This window comes from Anomaloglossus baeobatrachus, chromosome 8 (genome assembly GCF_048569485.1).
Source record: "Anomaloglossus baeobatrachus isolate aAnoBae1 chromosome 8, aAnoBae1.hap1, whole genome shotgun sequence".
NCBI classification, from domain to species: domain Eukaryota; kingdom Metazoa; phylum Chordata; class Amphibia; order Anura; family Aromobatidae; genus Anomaloglossus; species Anomaloglossus baeobatrachus.
In genome coordinates, this window is record NC_134360.1 from 258,686,488 (window position 1) to 258,711,148 (window position 24,661).

A 24,661-nucleotide genomic window follows, 5' to 3' on the forward strand; every position below is an offset into this window, starting at 1 on the left:
GAATAAAGCTGCGTATGCTGATGAAGTCAGCAGAGGAGGGAGGTCTAAACTTTCCAGATGTCCAAGGGTATAATCTTGTATGTATCATGAGGCATGTAATTGATTGGGTGAGAGGAACGAGTAGGCACTCAGATCATGCGATGGAAACTAAATATGCGTCACCGTGGGATCTGACGTCCATTCTGCACTCCCCACTATCCAGGGTTGAAGGGCACATAAGGAACTCAATTATATTCCGAGACACCATGCTAACATGGAAGTCGGTAAGGAAAAAACTGGGGCTCTCATGGAAAGTGTCCAAGTACTTGAACCCCTGGGCATTCCCAAATTTTCCCCTGGGACGAGAAAACAAGCTATTTACTAGATGGAAAGAGAGGGGAGTCAGGAGAATGATAGATGTTATGAATGTGGAGGACAGGAGGTGGATGACAGGTCGGGAAGTGTTGGATAAGTACAACCTTAATAGCTCACATATCATCCAATATGAACAATTGAAACATGGAATAATAGGAGACCTTGGTGTGGTTGGAAGAGAGCTGAACAGAAGTTCGATTGATGAGTTACTGGAATGTGATGTAACAAGTATAAATGTCTCTAAAATTTATCGATCGCTAAGGGGGGTGCTTATCTCAGGGGAGGATAGTCGGACTTTAAAAGCGTGGGGGAAACAATTGGGAAGGGAAGAAGTGGTGGATGATATACTGAGAGGATGGGTACAAGTGCGGAAACATATTACCAATGAGAGATGGAGAGACACTCAATTCAGAATTCTACATAGGGCCATTATAGGTTTCAACATACCAGGTAGGGATAGGTGGTGTCCTAAGTGTCAAAAAGAAAAAACGGATATGCTGCATGGGCTATGGGAATGTGAGACAATCGCTAGGTTCTGGAACCAAGTCAGACTATTTGCCCAGTCAACATGGGGAATTTTCAGCAAACTAGACTTAATGGTGTGGATTTTCCACTCCTTTGAGGGAGGAGTAGGAGGAGGACCAAGCACGCAGGAAAAGAGGAAATACGCAATAATGCATGACATAGCCATGATAGCTAAGCGTTGCATCTTAAAACACTGGATTCAAAGGGAGGGCCCATCCATAAAGGAGGTTGTGGGCGAACTACACAACCTTCTGAAGTGGGAAAAACTAGAAGCGGAGAGGGATAAAGATGGGTTGACAGCCAAGTTTTTTGTGAGATGGAGACATTTTATTGAAAGCCAATTCACACAGGGAGAAATAATTAACCTGATGGCACCTTTTGTTCACTCGGAGTGGTATATCCTGAGCGATATTCAGGACAGCCTGGGTAAACTGAGAATCACCTAGGAGGGGGCTCTGGCGGGAGGGGGAGACGAGACGGTTGGGAATACCAAGACACGCTAGCAAAATTGAAATCATTCAGGGACGACACAGAGATTTAACGAATTGTATTGCATATGTTATATTATATTTCATTACCTATGTTTTGGTTTAATGTTACTGTATACTATCTTAAATCGAACAGCAACATGGAACTCCAAATTGGGGTATCACCCACCTCTATGTCACATTTTGTCAGACGAATGTTCTTCTTTTGCAATGATACTTGTCATGTTTTTACAAATTTGAAAAATCAATAAAAAACGTTTTGGAAAAAAAAAAAAAAAAAAAGAAACTTAAGAATGCAGAAGCTCGGAAAGGAAGATTCCCTATTTTTTTCATGTCCTGGAGAACGTGTGGATACACACAAATTGTTTTTGGCCGCACTACAAGGATTTTTTCTAAACACACAATGGGACACTATGCACAGACACTGCTGCATACACAGGGAGTATTCTGCTGACTGGACATCATTACAATTTCTGGCAGCGGAGATCTCACTGCCCCGACCCTAGCGGGAATGAAGCTCTGCCAGCATGCGGACCCCGCTCAGTGCCGGGTGCTCAACCAGCTGGGGCCTTCCACGCAGGGACCATCACTGCTGGCAATGGAAGACTGCACATTTATTTATTTAACTTTATACTCAGAAACATTTCCATCCCATCCAACAATATGTTACGCAACACATGAAAGATAAAGTCATGATCCCCCGAACCCAGCCCCTAACCTGCCCCGCATGGAGGAGAAAAACATCACACTAAGTCAACGAGAGTTACTCTACAATCCTCTCTACCACAGACTAGTGAGCATTACAGATATGCTGTAGAGAGGATTCCCGGGATCTCAGAATACTACAGCTCCAGATCAACACCCCCGAGGGGCGACGCAATAAAAGTCCTGTTAAGAATGGACAGTTAGTAATGTACACAGCCCGGGAAATCAAAGGCCCCTTTGGGGGGCTCCAGAAGTTAAGAGATTTTCAAGCCTCTTGTCCAGCGAGCAGAGCTTCTGGACTTCACTGATGAACCGGATTCCCACAAATTGATCCACCCAACGCTAGATGAAACCATACAAAGAAGGACAACTCGCTTTAAGCAAATTTCTGTTTTTTTTTTAATAATTTTATCGAAAGACGAGCTGTAGTGCCCAGCATTGCCCGGGAAAGTAACTGTCTCCCTCTCTCTGTCTGTCTCCATCTTTCTCTCTCTTTCCCTGTCTGTCTCTGTCTCTCTCTGTCTGTCTCTCTAATTCTTTCTTTGTCTGTCTCTGTCTGTGTCTTCCCCTGTCTGTCTCTTCCCCTGTCTGTCTCTTTGTTTATATCTGTCTGTCTCTCGCTGCCTGCCTCTGTCTGTCTCATTGACTGCCTGTCTCTGTTTGGATCTGTCTTTTTGTCTGCCTTTCTGTGTATGTCGGTTTCTTTGTCTCTCTCTGTCGTTTTGTCTGTGTCTGTCTCTTTCCCTGTCTGTCTGTCTGACTATTGCCATGTCTGTCTCTGAAGTGAATGTGTGGCTTGGGAGCAGCGTATAGCCGTGTCGGTGACTTAGTAAGTACAGTGCGCTTGCTCCCATCCCCCTATCCCTCCTAACACCATTTTTAATTGCTGGATTCTAGTCCCCATAGAACCGGATTTTAAAAACCAGATCACCGGGATCAGTCGATCCTGGTTTTCTGCGTGTCCACTTATGAATAGTTGTAACACTAATGAGTCACATGATATCAGGGAGGGAAAATGGGTAATTGGGCACAATTTGGCCATTTTCACTGGGGGGTGTACTCACTTTTGTTGCCAGCGGTTTAGACATTAATGGCTGTGTGATAAATTATTAAGAAGGCACCAAATGTACACAGTCACGCAAGCTACCCACTGACACTGTACATTGTATACAAGCTGCACACTGACACTGTACATTGTATACAAGCTGCACACTAACACTGTACATTGTATACAAGCTGCACACTAACACTGTACACAGTCACGAAAGCTACCCACTGACACTGTACATTGTATACAAGCTGCACACTGACACTGTACATTGTATACAAGCTGCACACTAACACTGTACATTGTATTACCGGTTAAGATCTTGTGTTGTCCCATGAAAAATATATAAAATATTAACAAATATGTGCGGGGTGTACTCACTTTTGTCATATTCTGTGTTCGTGGTCATTTTTTCCATACTATTTATTCTTTGTCAGCCTTTCGTAAAGAGGCAAAAAACAAGCACTGAACGACTTCCGTATACTTCAGTATATTTTTTTTGTTTTAGAGGTAAAAAAGGTAAAAAAACCCCCAAAATAGGGTCAATCTTATACTCCTGTGGTATCTCACCGGAGGGGGGGGGCGACAGCATTAGTGGAGCAGGGTCACAGGAGGCAGGGGCGGTGCTGGAGTAGGGTGATGCTGCAGGCGCTGCGGTGGGGTCTGTGCTGGCTGTGTGGAGCAGGGTGCTGTGGCAAGTATTTCCCAGAAGCTCTGTCAGCAGTGTGGGCTTCAACGAAATGTCGCCCGGAGTTGGCACGTTCGCAGATTAAGCGCTCAGCTCAATGACAAGCTGAGATCTCATCTGCTCATGCAACAACTCCAGGCCCCACCGCAGCCAGCACAGCCCTCACCGCAGCCAGCACAGCCCTCACCGCAGCCAGCACAGCCCCCCCACCGCAGCCAGCACAGCCCCCCCACCGCAGCCAGCACAGCCCCCCCACCGCAGCCAGCACAGCCCCCACCGCAGCCAGCACAGCCCCCCCACCGCAACCAGCACAGCCCCCACCGCAGCCAGCACAGCCCCCACCGCAACCAGCACAGCCCCCACCGCAGCCAGCACAGCCCTCACCGCAGCCAGCACAGCCCTCACCGCAGCCAGCACAGCCCCCCCACCGCAGCCAGCACAGCCCCCCCACCGCAGCCAGCACAGCCCCCCCACCGCAGCCAGCACAGCCCCCCCACCGCAGCCAGCACAGCCCCCCCCACCGCAGCCAGCACAGCCCCCACCGCAGCCAGCACAGCCCCCACCGCAACCAGCACAGCCCCCACCGCAGCCAGCACAGCCCTCACCGCAGCCAGCACAGCCCCCCCCGCAGCCAGCACAGCCCCCCCACCGCAGCCAGCACAGCCCCCCCACCGCAGCCAGCACAGCCCCCACCGCAACCAGCACAGCCCCCACCGCAGCCGGCACAGCCCTCACCGCAGCCGGCACAGCCCTCACCGCAGCCGGCACAGCCCTCACCGCAGCCGGCACAGCCCTCACCGCAGCCGGCACAGCCCTCACCGCAGCCGGCACAGCCCCCCCACCGCAGCCGGCACAGCCCCCCCACCGCAGCCGGCACAGCCCCCCCACCGCAGCCAGCACAGCCCTCACCGCAGCCAGCACAGCCCCCACCGCAGCCAGCACAGCCCCCACCGCAGCCAGCACAGCCCTCACCGCAGCCAGCACAGCCCTCACCGCAGCCAGCACAGCCCCCACCGCAGCCGGCACAGCCCCCACCGCAGCCGGCACAGCCCCCCCACCGCAGCCGGCACAGCCCTCACCGCAGCCAGCACAGCCATCACCGCAGCCAGCACAGCCATCACCGCAGCCAGCACAGCCCCCCCACCGCAGCCGACACAGCCCCCCCACCGCAGCCGGCACAGCCCCCCCACCGCAGCCGGCACAGCCCCCCCACCGCAGCCAGCACAGCCCCCCCACCGCAGCCAGCACAGCCCCCACCGCAGCCAGCACAGCCCCCACCGCAGCCAGCACAGCCCCCCCACCGCAGCCAGCACAGCCCCCACCGCAGCCAGCACAGCCCCCACCGCAGCCAGCACAGCCCCCACCGCAGCCAGCACAGCCCTCACCGCAGCCGGCACAGCCCTCACCGCAGCCAGCACAGCCCTCACCGCAGCCAGCACAGCCCTCACCGCAGCCGGCACAGCCCTCACCGCAGCCAGCACAGCCCTCACCGCAGCCAGCACAGCCCCCCACCGCAGCCAGCACAGCCCCCCCACCGCAGCCCCCACCACAGCCAGCACAGCCCCCCACCGCAGCCAGCACAGCCCCCCACCGCAGCCCCCACCACAGCCAGCACAGCCCCCCACCGCAGCCCCCACCACAGCCAGCACAGCCCCCACCACAGCCAGCACAGCCCCCACCACAGCCCCCACCGCAGCCAGCACAGCCCCCACCGCAGCCAGCACAGCCCCCCCACCGCAGCCAGCACAGCCCCCCCACCGCAGCCAGCACAGCCCTCACCGCAGCCAGCACAGCCCCCCACCGCAGCCCCCACCACAGCCAGCACAGCCCCCACCACAGCCCCCACCGCAGCCAGCACAGCCCCCCCCACCGCAGCCAGCACAGCCCCCCCACCGCAGCCAGCACAGCCCCCCCACCGCAGCCAGCACAGCCCCCACCGCAGCCAGCACAGCCCCCCCACCGCAGCCAGCACAGCCCCCCCACCGCAGCCAGCACAGCCCCCCCACCGCAGCCAGCACAGCCCCCCCACCGCAGCCAGCACAGCCCCCCCACCGCAGCCAGCACAGCCCCCCCACCGCAGCCCCCACCGCAGCCAGCACAGCCCCCCACCGCAGCCAGCACAGCCCCCCACCGCAGCCCCCACCACAGCCAGCACAGCCCCCACCACAGCCAGCACAGCCCCCACCACAGCCCCCACCGCAGCCAGCACAGCCCCCACCGCAGCCAGCACAGCCCCCCCACCGCAGCCAGCACAGCCCCCCCACCGCAGCCAGCACAGCCCCCACCGCAGCCAGCACAGCCCCCCCACCGCAGCCAGCACAGCCCCCCCACCGCAGCCCCCCCACCGCAGCCCCCACCGCAGCCAGCACAGCCCCCCACCGCAGCCCCCACCACAGCCAGCACAGCCCCCACCACAGCCCCCACCGCAGCCAGCACAGCCCCCACCGCAGCCAGCACAGCCCCCCCACCGCAGCCAGCACAGCCCCCCCACCGCAGCCAGCACAGCCCCCCCCACCGCAGCCAGCACAGCCCCCCCACCGCAGCCAGCACAGCCCCCCCCACCGCAGCCAGCACAGCCCCCCCCACCGCAGCCAGCACAACCCCCACCACAGACAGCACAACCCCCACTACAGACAGCACAGCCCCCACCACAGACTGCACAGCCCCCACCACAGACTGCACAGCCCCCACCACAGACAGCACAGCCCCCACCGCAGCCAGCACAGCCCCCACCGCAGCCAGCACAGCCCCCACCGCAGCCAGCACAGCCCCCACCGCAGCCAGCACAGCCCCCCCACCGCAGCCAGCACAGCCCCCCCACCGCAGCCAGCACAGCCCCCCACCGCAGCCCCCACCACAGCCAGCACAGCCCCCACCACAGCCCCCACCGCAGCCAGCACAGCCCCCCCACCGCAGCCAGCACAGCCCCCCCACCGCAGCCAGCACAGCCCCCACCGCAGCCAGCACAGCCCCCCCACCGCAGCCAGCACAGCCCCCCCACCGCAGTCCCCACCGCAGCCAGCACAGCCCCCCCACCGCAGCCAGCACAGCCCCCCCACCGCAGCCCCCACCGCAGCCAGCACAGCCCCCCCAGCACAGCCCCCCCACCGCAGCCAGCACAGCCCCCACCGCAGCCAGCACAGCCCCCCCACCGCAGCCAGCACAGCCCCCCCACCGCAGCCCCCACCGCAGCCAGCACAGCCCCCCACCGCAGCCAGCACAGCCCCCCACCGCAGCCCCCACCACAGCCAGCACAGCCCCCACCACAGCCCCCACCGCAGCCAGCACAGCCCCCCCACCGCAGCCAGCACAGCCCCCCCACCGCAGCCAGCACAGCCCCCCCACCGCAGCCAGCACAGCCCCCCCACCGCAGCCAGCACAGCCCCCACCACAGACAGCACAGCCCCCACCACAGACAGCACAGCCCCCACCACAGACAGCACAGCCCCCACCACAGACAGCACAACCCCCACCACAGACAGCACAACCCCCACCACAGACAGCACAACCCCCACCACAGACAGCACAACCCCCACCACAGCCCCCCACCACAGACAGCACAGCCCCCACCACAGCCAGCACAGCCCCCACCACAGACAGCACAACCCCCACCACAGCCCCCCACCACAGACAGCACAACCCCCACCACAGCCCCCCACCACAGACAGCACAGCCCCCACCACAGCCAGCACAGCTCCCACCACAGACAGCACAACCCCCACCACAGACAGCACAACCCCCACCACAGACAGCACAGCCCCCACCACAGACAGCACAACCCCCACCACAGACAGCACAACCCCCACCACAGACAGCACAGCCCCCACCACAGCCCCCCACCACAGCCAGCACAGCTCCCACAGCCAGCACAGCTCCCACCACAGACAGCACAACCCCCACCACAGACAGCACAGCCCCCCACCACAGACAGCACAACCCCCACCACAGACAGCACAACCCCCACCACAGACAGCACAGCCCCCACCACAGACAGCACAGCCCCCACCACAGACAGCACAACCCCCACCACAGACAGCACAGCCCCCCACCACAGACAGCACAACCCCCACCACAGACAGCACAACCCCCACCACAGACAGCACAGCCCCCACCACAGACAGCACAGCCCCCACCACAGACAGCACAACCCCCACCACAGACAGCACAACCCCCACCACAGACAGCACAGCCCCCACCACAGACAGCACAGCCCCCACCACAGACAGCACAGCCCCCACCACAGACAGCACAGCCCCCACCACAGACCGCACAGCCCCCACCACAGCCAGCACAACCCCCACCACAGACAGCACAACCCCCACCACAGACTGCACAACCCCCACCACAGACAGCACAACCCCCACCACAGCCCCCCACCACAGACAGCACAGCCCCCACCACAGACAGCACAGCCCCCACCACAGACAGCACAGCCCCCACCACAGACAGCACAGCCCCCACCACAGACAGCACAGCCCCCCACCACAGACAGCACAGCCCCCCACCACAGACAGCACAGCCCCCACCACAGACCGCACAGCCCCCACCACAGACAGCACAGCATCCATTCTTCACCTCCTGGTAAGCTACATTATCATTTTCCTCCCATATTTCTCAGAATGTAATAATCCTGTAGTGGATTCTGCTTGTTTGCGCACAGCCTGAATGTTTCGGAGTGATGCTGCATGTGATAGCATTTGGGGCCCCATTTTTATCTTTTGTCCAGGGCCTCAATTTGTATAAAATCCGGCACTTCACTTAGGGAAATGTTTTTTCTATGGATTAGCAAACAAGCTGAATGATTCCTGTGGCAGGAGATCAACTGCCTGCATTACAGAAGTCTATGGGAGTGATCCACCCGATATCAGCCCAGCGCACGAGGAGCCGTCCAAAGAAAAGAAGGAAATTGGCCGCGGATTTAAATGTAGATTTGTATTGCCCAATCCCCGCAAACTCCACCAGGACAACTTCTCAGCATCTCAAGTTTCTTGGCACGGATATAAAAGATTATGCTGCTGCAAATCAGGTAGAGCCGCCTTATTAACCCCTGGTGAATGCTAAATTACTTTTGGGTGCAACATGTTACTGTCATCGGTTTAAAGGGTGACGGAAGTCATAAAATCCTGCATAAATTATTGAACATTAATTAAAAGTCTTAGGGTCACGTGGCGGTATTACTGACAGACTTGGCTCTAATTGGTCCCAAATGTAGGCGGCATTTTGGAGACATGCAGCTGGCACCGTGCGACCCTAGTCTGAAACAATTGAAACTTTTTTTATGCAAATAAAAAAAAATGCAGTCTAAGTGCGTGATTTTCACGGACGTGTCAAAGGTGCGTGTTCCCCTCCGTGTGCCGTGTTTATGGCACTACGTGTGTTCTCCGTGTGTTATACGTAATAACAAACGGAGAACGGAAAGCCCCGCCTTACCTTCTTCCGGAGCTGTCTGTGGTGCTGACTGACAGCGTCCGGCACAGGCCACGCCCCGCTGACGCTGCTTCCGGCCCCCAGTGAAGAAGATGCGTTGTTCAATTTCACTGGGGTCGGATGCAGGTGACAGCCGCGGCGCGTGTTCTCCGGCACGTGTCACGTGGGCCCACATCCACACTACTTCCGTGTGGTATATGTGCAGGCCACATGACACCCGTGCTGGCGGAGAAAAACGGACATGCATCCGTGTGGAGCACACGGGCTCACGTGTGCTCCACACGGAGGCACGGGCCAATGGCTAAACACGTGCGTGCACATAAACCCATTGTTTTTAATGGGTTTACGTGTGCCCGTGTCTCCGATACATGCGGGCACGGACCTAGCATGTACCGGAGACACGTACATGTGAAGGGGACCTAAAAGTCGCTGCGTGATGGCCGCCACTTTAATAGACATGGCCGCGCATAGTGCACTGTGTGGCCTTATCGGCTAGCTGTGAAGTGGCCAGGCCGGCACACAAGCAAAATGAAAGGCGCAGCTTCGGTCCAGCCACGTCACTGCTAGCAGACAAGGCCACATATGGCACTGTGCATGGCCATGTCTGCTGAAGTGACGGGTGTCATACTGAGCGCCCTGCACAGCCACAGGCCCAGGAGGAGCTGGACGGGACACAACTAGGGGGGAGGGGAGCGACGCTTGTTGCCAGAATCCCCATATTAATAATATCTCTAATGTGTCTGTGTGCATTTATGATGTGTGTCTGTGTGCATGTATGATGTGTGTCTGTGTGCATGTATGATGTGTGTCTGTGTATGTCAGTGTATATTACGGTGTATAGATTTATCTCTGTTTATATGTATTTTTGTGAATTTGTCTTCAAATATGTATATGTATGTATGCCTGTATGTATACACATCTGTGTATATATGTAGCGTCAGCTTCCCTAGTGCGCTGGCGCTCCACGGCGTCCTAGTGCTACGTCCCTGCTCCCTCCTCTGTCCTGCATGCCCATCTTCATTCTGTGCAGTCCTCTGCTTAGCTGCATGGTCGTCCATATGTAGTGTGGTCCTTTGCACTCATGCATGGCCAACCCCATGTTGTGTGGTCCTCAGCTCACCCCTCCTGAGCCGCCCCAGGGCTATGGGGTACTCGGTCCCGGGCCGTATGTGTATGGGGATGCTGTGTCACAGGTGTGTACTGGCCGATGCCCGGTTCCGTGACCCTGGGGGTCGCTTGAAAAGGGGTTATATACAGGGGCGATTAGAGAGTTTATGTCGTGACGCCACTTGTGGGTTGCGGCTAGGTAGATGGAGCGCCACTGCACAGTCTTTTGCCACTGGGGCTGATTGTGATGGCAGCCTGGATGTTAGGCCCTCCGCAAGTAGGGCCGAGGCCCAGGGGGTGGGTGATGGAATTCGGCGCGGAAAGAAGGGAGACTACATGATGGGGATGCCGTGCAACTGGTGTTTATGTAGCGCCCCTGAATATATCAGGGTGCTACAGGGAACTGCATCCTGTTCCCTCAGGATATAGAACCTACCTCCCCATGGTTCCAAGTTCCCAGAAACCGGAGTCACCTCCATCAGCACCACAAATCCCAATCAACACCTCACATCATGACCTGTCAGACACACCAGTGGGTTGGTCTAACTGGAAAAGGGCCACCTACTTAGGGGTCAGGCAGACTGATGGGAGGGAGGAAGAACAGAGTAGTGTGGCGCCCCTGAGGCTTCCGTCGCCACAGGTCATTGCACCCCATCCAGCGGTGTGATGCCCCATTCTGGGAGAGGAAGAGAGTGAACTCCGGTCCCCTGGTAAATCCACACTACACCCATTGCTAGGCACACACTGGGACCAGGGAAAGTGGCAGGCAACCCTCCCATGCTGCATGCTGGGAGGGGCCGTAAGACCCATCCCTGCTCCTATAGGGTACAGCTTAGCAACTGGGGAGGTGGGAGGAGCCACAAGAGTGCAGACAAAGAAAGGAAGGTCAAGTTTAGTCAGTCGAAGTTGGAGAGAGAGTGGTGAAGGAGGAGGAGGAGGCCTGCTGGAGGCAGGCAAGGAGGAGAAGAGAAAGGAAAAGAGCTCCAAGTCAGTCAGGAGCTGAGAAACAGAAAGAGACGCTTCCTGGTGAAGATCCTGGGACTCAGAGGGTCCAGGTGACACCACGCAGAGAACAGAAGGAGTCGCAGGGCCACGGGTAGTCTGTAGAGCTGTCCAGGGCAGTTTAGAGCTGCGGTGGCCTGTTCCACAAGAACATCGGTGGAGGGATCAAGCTGCAACAGGGGACGGTCCCTAGAAACCGGAGGAGTGCAAAATCATCTCCAAACAGTAAAAACCGAGGCCCAGGGAATGTTGTAAACTCCCCGTGCCAGAGCCCATAGCAGTACCTCTAGAAAAGGGGTAATCAGCCGACAGGTGACTCCCCAGCCTGGAGGCTGTTGTGGAGGCCAAGCCAGGTTCAACCTAACAAGGCAAGGCTAAGGAAGACAGCAGAAGATAGAGACACTTAAGGGAAGGGTACCGGCTTTTACTCTCAGAATCACCCAGAAACGGCGGAGGTCCCTGACAGTGGTCCCAGCAGTCCAAGGGTCCCTACAGTAATGTGACAAGAAGTGTGAGTAAAGAACTTGAAACTGTACCCTTGAAGTTGCCTCTGTTATTTCCTCTGCATAGACACTCACAAGCACCAACTGTGCCCAGGGGCATTGCTCCACCTGTGGGGAGCAGTACCACCATTGCTGCCATAACATCACTCCGGAGGCCTCATACAGCAGCGGCGGCTTAATAGCCGCAGACCACAGGTGGCGTCACGAACACAAACTTTACCCATCAAGCCACATATTAAACTGACACCCACCAGGGCCACGGAGTCGGGCCCCGCCACCACTGACTACCTCCGGACTAGTCCGGCCCGGCACCGGGTGTCCCATAGCCCTGGGGTGGGCGAGTCAGTAGTGAGAGCCCTCAAAGTGTGAGGAGCTGGAATGTTAGCTCAAAGGGAGCTAGACTGAGGTTGGGTCGCAGACAGTGGTCCGGGACCAGAGGAGTCGGGGACCGGTAGCAGTGACATTGGATAAGGGTGCGACGGACATAGTCTAGGAGGACTGTCGGCAGGAGAAAGCCCAAAAGAAGTAACCGCTACCGAGCACGATGGGGTAAAGGACCCAAGGTCAGGAGACGATTCAACATCCTGGCAATTAAGCTGCAGAGGAATGGGACCTTCAGTCACCTTCCCAGAGAGCTCAGAGACTGAGGGCATCAGCACACCGTGGGGGACAGGGTTTTCCAGAGAAAGCAATCCATTAAAGTCTCAAGTGCCAGCGCTTGGGAGCAAATCTTCACCTAAAAACTGAAGAGCGGGACCTTATAGTTTCAAGCTAGAGGGACCCACACGGACACGAAACTGTGCATGGAGGCAGGCTCCAGATCACTATGTGACACCGGTGGGACCGGGTACTTGGACGGGCTCCCCGCAGCGGCACACAGAGAATTTGGTTTACCTGCAGCGTGTGTCTCCTTTATAATCCTCATCTAGCACCACGACTACCCACAAGTGAGTACCCTGGTCCCCTGCACCCTGCGCTCCCAAATAACCACCAACACCCCTGAGCCCGGGGCCTTCCCTACCTGTGGAGGGACTAACATCAGGCTGCCTAACTCCACCTGCCCCAGTACTCCTTACAGCAGCAGCGGTACTCCCATTACCGCAACCCACAGGTGGCGTCACGAACTTCTCCCCTGGAAATATCCCCTTTTACGGATCAAAGTGTCTGCCAAGCCGGGTCCAGACAACCCCCCTTTTGCCACGACGATCCCGGATCCAAGCAGCCCGACTAACACCGGGGCGGTACACCTTCTCACAGCGGTGGTAATGCTGGTTCACTGAGGACTGCTGATTTGGACCTCTGGTCCCTTTTGTCCCAGTGACTGTGAGGTAACCTGGTGGCTTCTTTCCCCTCCATCTTTCACTGGTTGGTGGAACCCCGTGGCTTGGAGCATCTAGGGGTCCCCTCCTGTTTGTCGTTCAGTCTCTGGTTCGTATGGCGGGCAGTGTGAAACCTGTAGGGTCGGTGGTCTGTCCCGGTCCCTGGTTCTCTCATTACTGCTGGTGCCCCCGGATTCTTGGGAATGTAAGGTCCTGGATGGTCCCCTCACTGTGCATGTTTTTGTCAGGTAGCTTGAAGTGTTCACCTGACCTAGGGCCTTGTGCCAGGTCATGTCTATAGTTCCAGGGGTACCTGGCCGTACCCTCCCTGGCATCCACTCTCCTTCACCAGCTGGGTCACTGGTAACATGACCCCGTCTAATGACACGTCCGACTCCTACAACTGTCACTATAGACTCTCCTCTTGTCTCTCTCCTCCCCCCCGGTTGTCGTCTAGTGGACTGGATAGGCTCCACCCCTGGGTGGCCATCTATTAGGGTCCCAAGATAGTCGGTCACCAATGATTGGGAGAGGGAACTGAGGATGTTTATGTGTTTTGATGTTACTGGCATCGGTCTTCCAGGTCCCTTGGGGTAGGCCCTGCATCTTTGACAGGATGCAGTACCTAGTAGTGCCCTGATGGGTTCAGAAGCACTACACTCCCCCCGTGTCGCGTGGTGCTCTGCATTCCTTCATTGCCATCCAAGTGTAGTATGGTCACCAGCTCATTCACACTGCAGATGCCCATGTGTCGGTCCTCAGCTCCTGCCTAGCCCCAGGCCCTGCGCATGCTGTGTGGGGCTTCCTGGCCTCCAACTTAGGGGGCACGTGCGTGCTTCCTGTCCCTTTAAGAGGAACCATGGACATCTTGCTAAGGTGTCCCCAGCCTATCACTGGGAGGCACCAGGTACTTAAGGCTCCTCCCCTGATGGGAGGGGCCAGAGAAATGCATTAGCATTCAGAGCTGTGTGTTGGTCTTGCCTGTCTGCTCTGGTCTCCTACCCTCCAGCACCAGTTCTGCATGCTGCCAGTACTGCTCTGCTGTGTTTGTCATGTCTGTTTCCCTTGACTTCAAAAGCATATTCAGTGGCACTCAATAATATAAGGATACACTGTTATTGCATTACTGCTATAAGATTATTGGAGAAAGGAGAAAAAATCATAGGTAATATGAAAAATGAGTAAAAAGACATAGACATTGCATTACTGCATGGAAATATTGCCATAAAGAGATTCTTAGCTTATGTACTGGCCAATCCATGTGAGCCCGATAACCTCGACAAGGTGATCTCATTATATCGGGAACCTAACTGTAAATGCCTCTATGTGCTATTAAAAATCTGCGTGTCTGGGCAGATAGGTCCCTGGCTAAATAAAATGGTGCACATATACTGTACTTATATTATTGAGTGTCACTGGATATGCTTTTGTGGTTATGTTGTTTTTTAGGTTGTCGCCTGTTCATATTTGTGGAAGCTGCTAGTCAGTTTTCTGTTTTCTTGGACCTGTTCTGTCTGTTCACTGGTACTACCCTTTGTCCTGCACCCGTGTCCCTACCCGCCTGCATCTGTTATCCTGTCTGTCTCAGCTATCCTGGCTGCATCTGTGCCCGATGTCCCATGCCTGGTGATCCATGCCTGATTACCTGGACCCTGATGACCGGAGTTTCTTCAGATGTCCTGTCCCGGCTGCACCTACGTCCGATGTCCAGTGCATGATGTCCCACGCCTAGTCACCTAAGCCTGATGACCCGCGCCGGGCGTTCTTACCTGCCTCAGCCTGTCCAGTTGTTCCCTATTTAGTTGTTCTGCCCTGCTTGTCCTGCCAGTGTCAATCCTGTCTACGACTGTGTCCACCTGTCCTGCTGTCTCCCTGCACCGCTCAGCTATCACAGTCCCGGTTACTGCTCTGGGAAGGGCACCTAGTGTACTGCCTCACAGCGGGCTCTTAGCTAAGCCCATTCGATGAAAGAATAAACCTGGGTCCCCCTGTGGTCCGGTGGGTTCACTCCCACTCACCACCCTCACCAATGGTGAGCATTACAGTTTGCTCCGGCCACGGACTCTGTTGATTGCGGTCAGCTTCCCCATTGACAGCAGGACTCATTGTGGTCGGCGACTGGCCGATTGAATGCCCTTTTTATTTTGTTTTTTTTCTTTTGGGCCTTGAGAGAGGGGTGTGTGAAGGTGGGTATTGTATCATCAGCCTCCCCAGTGCTCTGGCGCTCTTCGGCATCCTAGCGCCATGTCCCTGCACCCTGCTCTTTCCTGCACGGCCATCCCCATGCTGTGCGGTCCGCTGCCTATGTGACGCCCTGGACTAGCCAGGTAGTCACAGGTAGACCCCCGCATTACACCTGTCCCCCAATAAGGTAACATCAGCCAACCAGTAAAACTTAGTCACCTCCCTCAGTGCTCGGTGGACACACCAGGGGGCGGAGCCAGGCAGTTGGCCACGCCCACCAATGAGTTCAGAGGGACTGAGGCAGGAAACACACTAGTCAGATGAGTTTGAGAGTGGAGTAGAGGAGGTCAGGCCTGTGACAGTCTGACAAGTGCCGGGGTCGGAACCCTGGTACCTTGGCTAGGAGGCATACGGTGGCCTTAGCCTGCAGGAGCCGGGAAGATGACTCGGTGGAACCATGGTGGACCGGGACAGGGTTGTGGCCCGCCGGTACCGAACAGGGGAACCGACTTGGAAACCGGAGCACACAGGGGGTTACTCAGACCCTGAAACGAGGTCCAGAATCCACTGGACTGAGTTAATTAACTGATTGCGGTCTGGACTACAGGTCCTTTCCCACCCAAGTCCCGACTGAAGACAACAGCCCAACAAGGGGGATAGAAAGCCACCGCACAGGCAGAGAGATCCCACGGGCCAGCGTCTGCGGGTAAAAGGGCTCTCCCGACATCCACAAAGCCGGGGAGCAGACTCCCATCGCGGAAGCGCAGGCAGCCCAAATACACAACACGGTGCAGGAGAAAGGCCAAGACCACCGAACCGGGTGGGGGACCAGACGCAGCCGGCTGCGGGCACCGACCACCATCTACTTTGTTTACCAGAGACTTGTGTGTGTCAGTAACAGTGAGTACAACAGTGCCCTCCGGCCGCGCACCGCCCTGCACCGCCCAGCAACTCCCAACGGGTCCCGGGGCCACCATCCCTGCCCACGGAGGGGTCAACATCTTGCTGCACTACTGTGGCGCCCTGGCTTAGCCAGGTCGTCACAGATAACATCCAAACACCCCACCCCCAGTAGACAGGGACACCAGCCAAACACAAAACCCTTGTTGCCTCCCTCCAGGGTCTGATGTCCACACCAGGTGGGGCGGAGCTAAGCGGTTGGCTCCACCCACCGAGGAGTTCACAGGCCTGGAGGCGGGAAAAGTGACAGTTTAGTCTAGGAGGTTGAAGTGAGAGGAGTGAACACTTGGGTGTCTGGGTTTGTGGCCCAGGCACTGACAGCAAGGTTGGCAGACGGTGGTGGCCGTCTGCAGGAGTGGTGGAGCAACGCGGAACCGTAGGACCAGGGACGGGCGACGGCCCGCCGGTACCGACCGGGGAGCGAAGTGAAGCCAGCACACACAGGCAGGGCCATCGGACCCCAACCAGGCTTGGAGCCGCCGACAATAGTCAGATCCGAATGTGACTGGAACCCCAGGGGTTTCACAACAGCAAAAGTCCCGATTGAAGGCAACCACCCATACCGTGAGGGTATACAGCTACCGCCTAAGGCTAGAGACCCAAGGGCCAGCGCCTGCGGGCAAACGGGCTCCTCCGGTACCCATACACCGGGGAGCGGACTACCGTTGGGAATCCATAGTACTCAGAAGAAGAACATCAAGGTGCAGGGAAAGACAGCCGCCATCACCTGTCCGGGGAGAGACACTGCAGCCGGCTGCGGGACCCATCCATCCAGCCGTTTGGTTTACCGAGGACTTTGTACCTTTCTTGTTGAGTGAGTACACCCGTGCCATCCAACACCGCGCCGCGCTGTCCCTGCAACCCTGCACCTCACCAGCCCTGCCTCCCCGTCACATCATCGGGCCCCGGGACCACCGACCCCTACCCATGGAGGGGGAAAACAACATCCCAGCTGCTCCCTACCATCGCTCCCGGGATCCCTGTCATCAGCAGCGGTGGTGCCCATCTTCACCACGACCCGTGGGTGGCGTCACGGACTAAATCCCCCAAACCAACCACCACTTTCCCTCTAGGGCGAGGAGCGCCGCTCGAGTCGCCGGATCCGGCTCACCGCTCGAGCCACCGAGCAGCAGCCACAGCAGCGCCGGACCCGAGCGTTAGCGAGAGCGCAGCAGCGACGGCGTCCTCCCCACCCGCGACAACTTGGCGTCACGAACAGGATTGAACCCCTCTACTTACCAGTAGAAGTGCGCCTTGTGATCTCCGCCGGTGGTGTCCGGCCGAAAATTTTGAAGCGCCGCCATCTTGGCGCGAAAATCTCCCGCTCGAGCGTCTTCTCCGAGCAGGGAAGGCGCGAAAGCGAAGCCCCGCCCCCAACAAACGGAAGTGCTGAAGAGTACCAAGGGGGATGGGTGAAGAATGGCGGCATGTAACTAGCGCTGCAGCGTGCAGGGACGCCAGGACTCTGCTGAAACACGTTCCTGGATCCAGCCGCAAGATGTGCCAGGAGCTCCAGGCCCAAGTTCACTGCATGCTGGCGAAGTGGACGTCAGAAATGAAGGGCCTGGCCGCAACTGTTTGGGCATCCGAAGTGGAGGTGGTCTCCGAGGAGCGGGTAAGCGACCCACGCCCCTATGTCCCCGAGGGATCGGTCGATACGGCTGAGGGGACCGGCCTGCTGCCGTCCACCACGCTACCTCCCTCACTGCCCATGCCCGCGGCCAACGCCCCGACCGACCCGTTACCCCTGCCACCGGTAGCGGAGCGCGCAGCGTCTGTGGGAGAGGGCCCAGACCTGGGGCCCCCGGGCCTTACCTTTGTCACCGCCCTGGCACCCGTCCCGGCTGCCATCACCTGTCCGGGGAGAGACACTGCAGCCGGCTGCGGGACCCGTCCATCCAGCCGTTTAGTTTACCGAGGACTTTGTACCTTTCTTGCTGAGTGAGTACACCCGTGCGATCCGGCACCGCGCTGTCCCTGCAACCCTGCACCTCACCAGCCCTGCCTCCCGGTCACATCATCGGGCCCCGGGACCACCGACCCCTACCCACAGAGGGGAAAAACAACATCCCAGCTGCTCCCTACCATCGCTCCCGGGATCCCCGTCATCAGCAGCTGTGGTGCCCATCTTCACCACGACCCGTGGGTGGCGTCATGGACTAAATCCCCCAAACCAACCACCCCTTTCACTCACGGGCGAGGAGCGCCGCTCGAGTTCCAGGATCCGGCCCACCGCTCGAGCCACCGAGCAGCAGCAGCGCCGGACCCGAGCGTTAGCGAGAGCGCAGCAGCGACGGCGTCCTCCCCGCCCGCGACACTACCATCTTCCCCGGGTGCCCCGTAACCGCAGTGGTGGTGTCTACCTTCACCACATCCCGTGGGTGGCGTCACGAACTCAAGTGCTGCTCCGGCCGTGCACCTACCTAACCCCCCCACCAAAAGTGTCAGCATCCCCTTTCAGGGCGAAATGACCCCGGGTCCGGAGGTGCTCGAGCCACCCACCAACGAGCCCGGATCTGAGCGGCTTGGCTGCAGCCGAGCGCGGGGAGGTACAACCTACATGCATGGACTTTCACATGTCGCGGGGTCCTCTGCATCACTTCATTGCCGACACGTGTACTGTGGTCCCCGACTCATTCCCCCCACGGATTCCCACTTGTGTGTCAGTCCTCAGCTCCTGCCTAGGCCCCAGGCCCTGCGCATGCTGCAGGGGGTTTCCTGGTCTCCCACCTAGGGGGGCGCGCGCGTGCTTCCTGAGCTCCTAGCAACAGGGTTTTTCCAGCAGTTTTTGCAAAAAATGTAATGGACATATTGGGTCTTCTAAAAGAAAAGCTAAAGTTTTGTAACAGCCCTGATGTAATGAATGCAGATCCATGTTAACCCATTCACTGTAATGGAAAAGGGCTTGTACCCGGCTCCACACATTGACACTTTATCATACTTCTCTCAAGCGTTGACAAGTTTATAGCTACAAATTAAGACACGAAGCATCAGGCACGATGAGTGGATAAACGCCTGGCTGCAGGCCACAGACCTAATTATAGGAGCTAAGGTAATAATGTTCCTCGGCAGCGCCTTCAGGTTAATTAGTCGCAGGTTGCTGGAGCTGAGGACATTCATCACTACTCACCCGAATAGTAAAGTCCAGAAATATCAAACTGTGACAAGAACTGCACCAATGGTCCAAGATCATCCAGAACTGTGGAGTTAATGCTACAGGAGACAGGAAGTAGCCAGCAGTGACCCAGAGGATGCTGGGAAGCAGAGTGTGGGTCACTGCTGGCTACTTCCTGTCTCCTGTACCAGCCTTAACTCCGCAGTTGCTGGATGGTTTTAGGTCATGTGTGCAGCTCCTACTTGTCACAAAACTACAATGAGAATATGAAAAAGGGCACAGTCAAAATATTGTGAAGTCAGAGAAGGGTCATTTAGCTCGGACGAAATAGTCAATCACTAACAGCTTTGGCCAAATGAAATAAAAATGATGCATTTCAAATCAAATAGAAGACTTGAAATGGCCAAAGAAAAATCATTCAATTGGCATAACTTGTTATTTACACATTATTATGGGGCCCCACTCACTTTCGACTGTCTCTAACCTCCGCTGACTGTTGCTGGAGGCCCCTGGGTGGTGGCCATTCTTTTGGGGTTGATGAAGCTGTCACTTGACATTTATTTATTAAAATAAACTATTTTTTCCGGTGTGTTTTTTTTTTAAACTCTATACTTACTGGGTTAGTAATGGCGGTGTCTGACAGACACCTATCCAGTACTAACCCCCGGCCTTGATGCCAGCTATCAATTCACAGCTGACATCAACCCCAAAAGTGTTACCGATTGCCACCACAATAGGGCAATCTGGAAAAGCCAGAACGAAGCACCACTATTGGGGCATCTATTGGATTTGCCACTTTTGGGGTGGCTGCGGGCTGCTATTTCTAGGCTGGGAAGGACCAAATAACCATATACCTTCCCAGCATGATTATACCAGCCCCCAGCTGTCTGCTTTACCTTGGCTGGTTATGAAAAATAGGGGGATCCTTCACATCCCACGCTGTTTTTTTTTTTTTTTTTTTTTAATTAGTTAAATAAAGAATTAAAAAAAAAATATGTGGGATCCCCTCTATTTTTGATAACCAGCCAAGGTAAAGTAGACAGCTGAGGGCTGATATTAGCAGGCTGGCAAGGTGCATGGTTATTTGGCCTTTCCCAGCCTAAAAATAGCAGCCCACAGCTGTCTGCTTAAGCTATGAAGGTTATAAAAAATAGGGGGAATCCCATGTCATTGTTTTTTTTATTTGTTCCTTATCCACATTTTTTGCAGGGAAATTGTCCTGCTCTTACCCCATTTTGCTTCCTTTTGCAGCCCCCTAGCCCTTACTACGACCATTTTACATCCATTGAGTTATATGGGGTTCAGGGTTCTGGGTCAAGTCTGGGTCCTGAAACAAACTTTTAACTAATGTACAGCTGAACCTGGCGAACCCCGAACTTACACAGGACTGCTCATCCCTAGTCAGCTCACAAGGCTGCGGACCACAAGGAGCAACTGCAAGACGGTTACTTTCTTATTTTTTTCTACTGGAAAGCAGAATGCGGTTGTTACGGTTGCTGTGGCCCTGGAGACTATGTTCGGATTTCTTGCTACTGCACATGTGCGAGCACTGGAGACTATGTTCAGATTTCTTGCTACTGCACATGTGCGAGCGCTGGAGACTATGTTCGGATTTCTTGCTACTGCACATGTGCGAGCGCTGGAGACTAAGTCCTATCTTGAAGCCATTGCACATGTGCGGGTGACATCATCGCTGACATGAGGTCACATGTCTCTTACACCTTCTATGCCGATTGGTCGCTGGTCATGTTCTTGTGACGCTTTGCTCGGTGATAGGCCAGCGTGACGTCATTGCTGTCGTTCTGGCAGCGGATTGGCTCTGGTGTCCTCCATCTTGGATGAGGCACAGAGTCTATATAAGACCCTGACGCACGCCGCCCGGCGCTCAGTCCTCTTGGTTCATGCATGAGAGTAGATGCTCTGTGCACATCCCTCTAGGCATCTCTCTGTCTATGCTAGGTGAGCGCTACCGGCAGGGGGTAGTGTTCTTATACCTTACAGCTTCGGCTGCAGTCCGTATCCTCGCACCTTATTGGAGCGGACATAGGCAGGTGCCTGAGGCACATGGTCTGGCTGGGCCTTGTGGGTCTACTCGTAGGTGGACGTTGCCGCTAGTGTAACGTTCCTTATACTGCGTCTGGCAGTTGTTCATATCCTCGCACACTAGGGGAGCGAACATAGGTAGGAGCTTTGTGCGGCTTACGCTGCTGTCCGTGTCTTTTGCACCACTAGTGGAGCGGACCTAGGCAGGTGCCATATCTAGTGGTTCGTGTCCTCGCACACTAGTGGAGCGAACGCCGGTAGGAGTTTTGTGCGGCTTACGCTGCTGTCCGTCTCCTGGCATTACTAGAGGAACGGACCTAGGTAGGTGCCATTTCACATTCACTGTCTTGTCTCTGTGACCTTTAACAAAGACCATACCACACACTCTCCAAGTAAGGGAGGAATTGCTTTATTTCCTAACAGTATTCCTCTGTAAGTTTAACAGAGGTATTGCACTCTGCACTTGTGTTACGACTATTTACAGCAGCACACTTATATACTTTTCCTCACACTTTAACATATCCTCTGCCATACACTGCAGCAGAGACTTTGCACGGTGGACCCTGACTGTCTGATATCACTTTGGTTTTCATTATCAGGCAGCCCCCAAGGAGTGAGGAGCTGGAGTAGTAGCTCCCGGGGAGCTAGACCGAGGTTGGGTCGCAGACGGTGGTCCGGGACCAGAGGAGTCGGGGGCTTGTGGCAATGACATTGGAGGGTGCGACGGACATAGTCTAGGAGGACTGTCGGCATCAGAAACCCAAAAGAACTGACCGGTACCGAGCACGACGGGGTACAGGACCCTAGGTCAGGAGCAGGTTCAACCGTCCTGATAATTAACCTGATAGGGAGAGTCTCTTTATGACCTTCCCTAGGAGCTCAGAGATTGAAGGCATCAGAACAGCACGGGGGATAGGGCTTTCCAGTAACGCGGCCCACTAAAATCCCAAGTGCTAGCCATCAAGAGCACAGCTACACTACAAATCTAGTGAGCGGGGTCCCAACAGCTTCACGCCAAGGGGTCACACAGAAAACTAACTTGTGCATGGAGGCGGCCCCGGATTATCCAGTGACACTAGTGGGAGCGGACACCTGGACGGGCTCCCCGTACAGACTGTGATGCACAGAGTCTTTGGTTTATCTTCAGCATGTGTGTCTACTTTATAATCCTCATCCAGCATCACGACTACTGCAGTGAGAACCCTGAGCCCTGCACTCTGTGCTCCCAAATATCCCACCAAAAAAACCCAGAGGCCGGGGCCTTCCCTACCTGCGGAGGGACTGACATCTTGCTGCTCCACACCATCTGCCCCAATACTCCTTCCAGCAGTGGCAGTACTCCCATTACCGCAACCCACAGGTGGCGTCATGAACCTCTCCCCTGTAAATAATCCCCCTTTCAAGGATCAGAGAGAGTGCCGGGTCCGGACCCCTAGAGCCGCAACCACTCCGGATCCGAGCACCCCGGTCTGCGCCGGGGCGGCACAGATGAGTAGTACTCGGCTGTGGCTGCTATCAGAAGACGGGGCAGCCCGGGAGTTGAGCATTTCCGTATACCTGCTGCTGCCACCGGCACCGAGAACAGCTGATTGGCGGTGGTGCGTAGTGTCAGGGGATGTGGTGAAGGTGGACACCACTGCTGCAGTTACGGGGCACCCGGGGGAGATGTTTGGCAGCAAGTTGTTAACCCCTCCGTAGGCAGGGATGGTGGCCCCGGGACCCGTTGAGGAGAGAGTGCTTGGCGGTGCAGGGAGATGGACGGCCGGAGGGCACTGATGTACTCACTATTAGTAAACACACGAGTCTCTGGTAAACCAAGGTGATGGTGGTCGGTGCCGGCTGCAGTCGGGTCCCCCACCCGGCTGGTAGTCTCTGTCTTTCTCCTGCACCTGTGTTGGATGGTGGACTATCTGTGCTTGCAACTTCAGGAGTCCGCTCCCGGCTTGTGGTTGCCTGAGGAGCCCTTTGCCCGCAGACGCTAACCCGTGGGATCTCTGAGCCGTGGCGGTGGCTGCTTATCCCCCTCGTTGGGCTGTTGTCTTCAGTCGGGACTTTGGGTGGGACAGGACCTCTAGTCCTGGCCGCAATTAGTTAATTAGCTAGCCCCCAGTCGCTTCTGGACCTAGCTTCAGGGTCTGAGTACCCCCTTTGTGCTTTGGTTTCCGAGTCAGTTCCCCGGGTCGGTACCGGCGGGCCACTACCCTGTCCCGGTCCACCTCGGTTCCACCGAGCCGTCTTCCTACCTCCTGCAGACAGAGGCCTCCGTATGCCTCCTAGCCTGAGGTACCAGGCTCCTACCCTGCCACTTGTTCAATTTGAGTTTTCTCTCCTCTGCTGGAGCTGCACACACCTCTCCAACTTGAACTCTCGACTCCACTCCCTTTACTATCCTGCCTCAGGCTGTCTGAACTCCTCGGTGGGCGTCTTCCAACGACCTGGTTCCGTCCCCTGGTGTGTCCATCTAGCCCTGAGGGGGGGTGACTAGGGTTTATGTGTTTGGCTGTATGTTACCTATGAGGGACAGGTGTAATGCGGAGCCCTATCTGTGACTACCTGGCCAGGCCAGGGAGGCACAATATCTATGCCATCAATGTCAAAGTAGTGGACAACCCCTTTAACACCACCCTTATATCCTTCATGATGACCCCTTTAAGTCACTTGACCTTTGTAAAATAATACTCTACCCGCTAGTCTGTTTAGTTTTGTGCATGATTCTGTTATGGTGACCCCTGAGCGTTCCTGCACCCCACACCTCACTGTAAAGGGTTTGACAAGAAAACAATGGCGGAGAGGCCGAGGCTGTGAGAACGGCCCCGGGATCTGAGACGCCTCTGTTCTGACTTGGCTCACATTGCAGAAAAGGTTTGATGGCACAAAGCAGCAGAATTAGGAGAGATGGCGCTCAGCCCCTCCGAATGTTCCCACACTGAGAAGAAAGGGAAGCAATGTGCTGGATTGTGGGCTGCTGGGGGCATGGGGCCATGCCAACCCTTAATGGCCTCTCATTAGCAGGAGCCACGGCAGGGGCTACAGCGCCCTCACATCCTCCGCCTTATTATTCTGCACCGACCGTCTCCCATTTTATCATATATCAACTTAACAAAGGGTTAAACCCCATAGAACCATTGCAATATATTAATATGAGAGCTGCATTGCAAGCATGCGGCTCCGACATCCTGTTTCCAAGGTAACG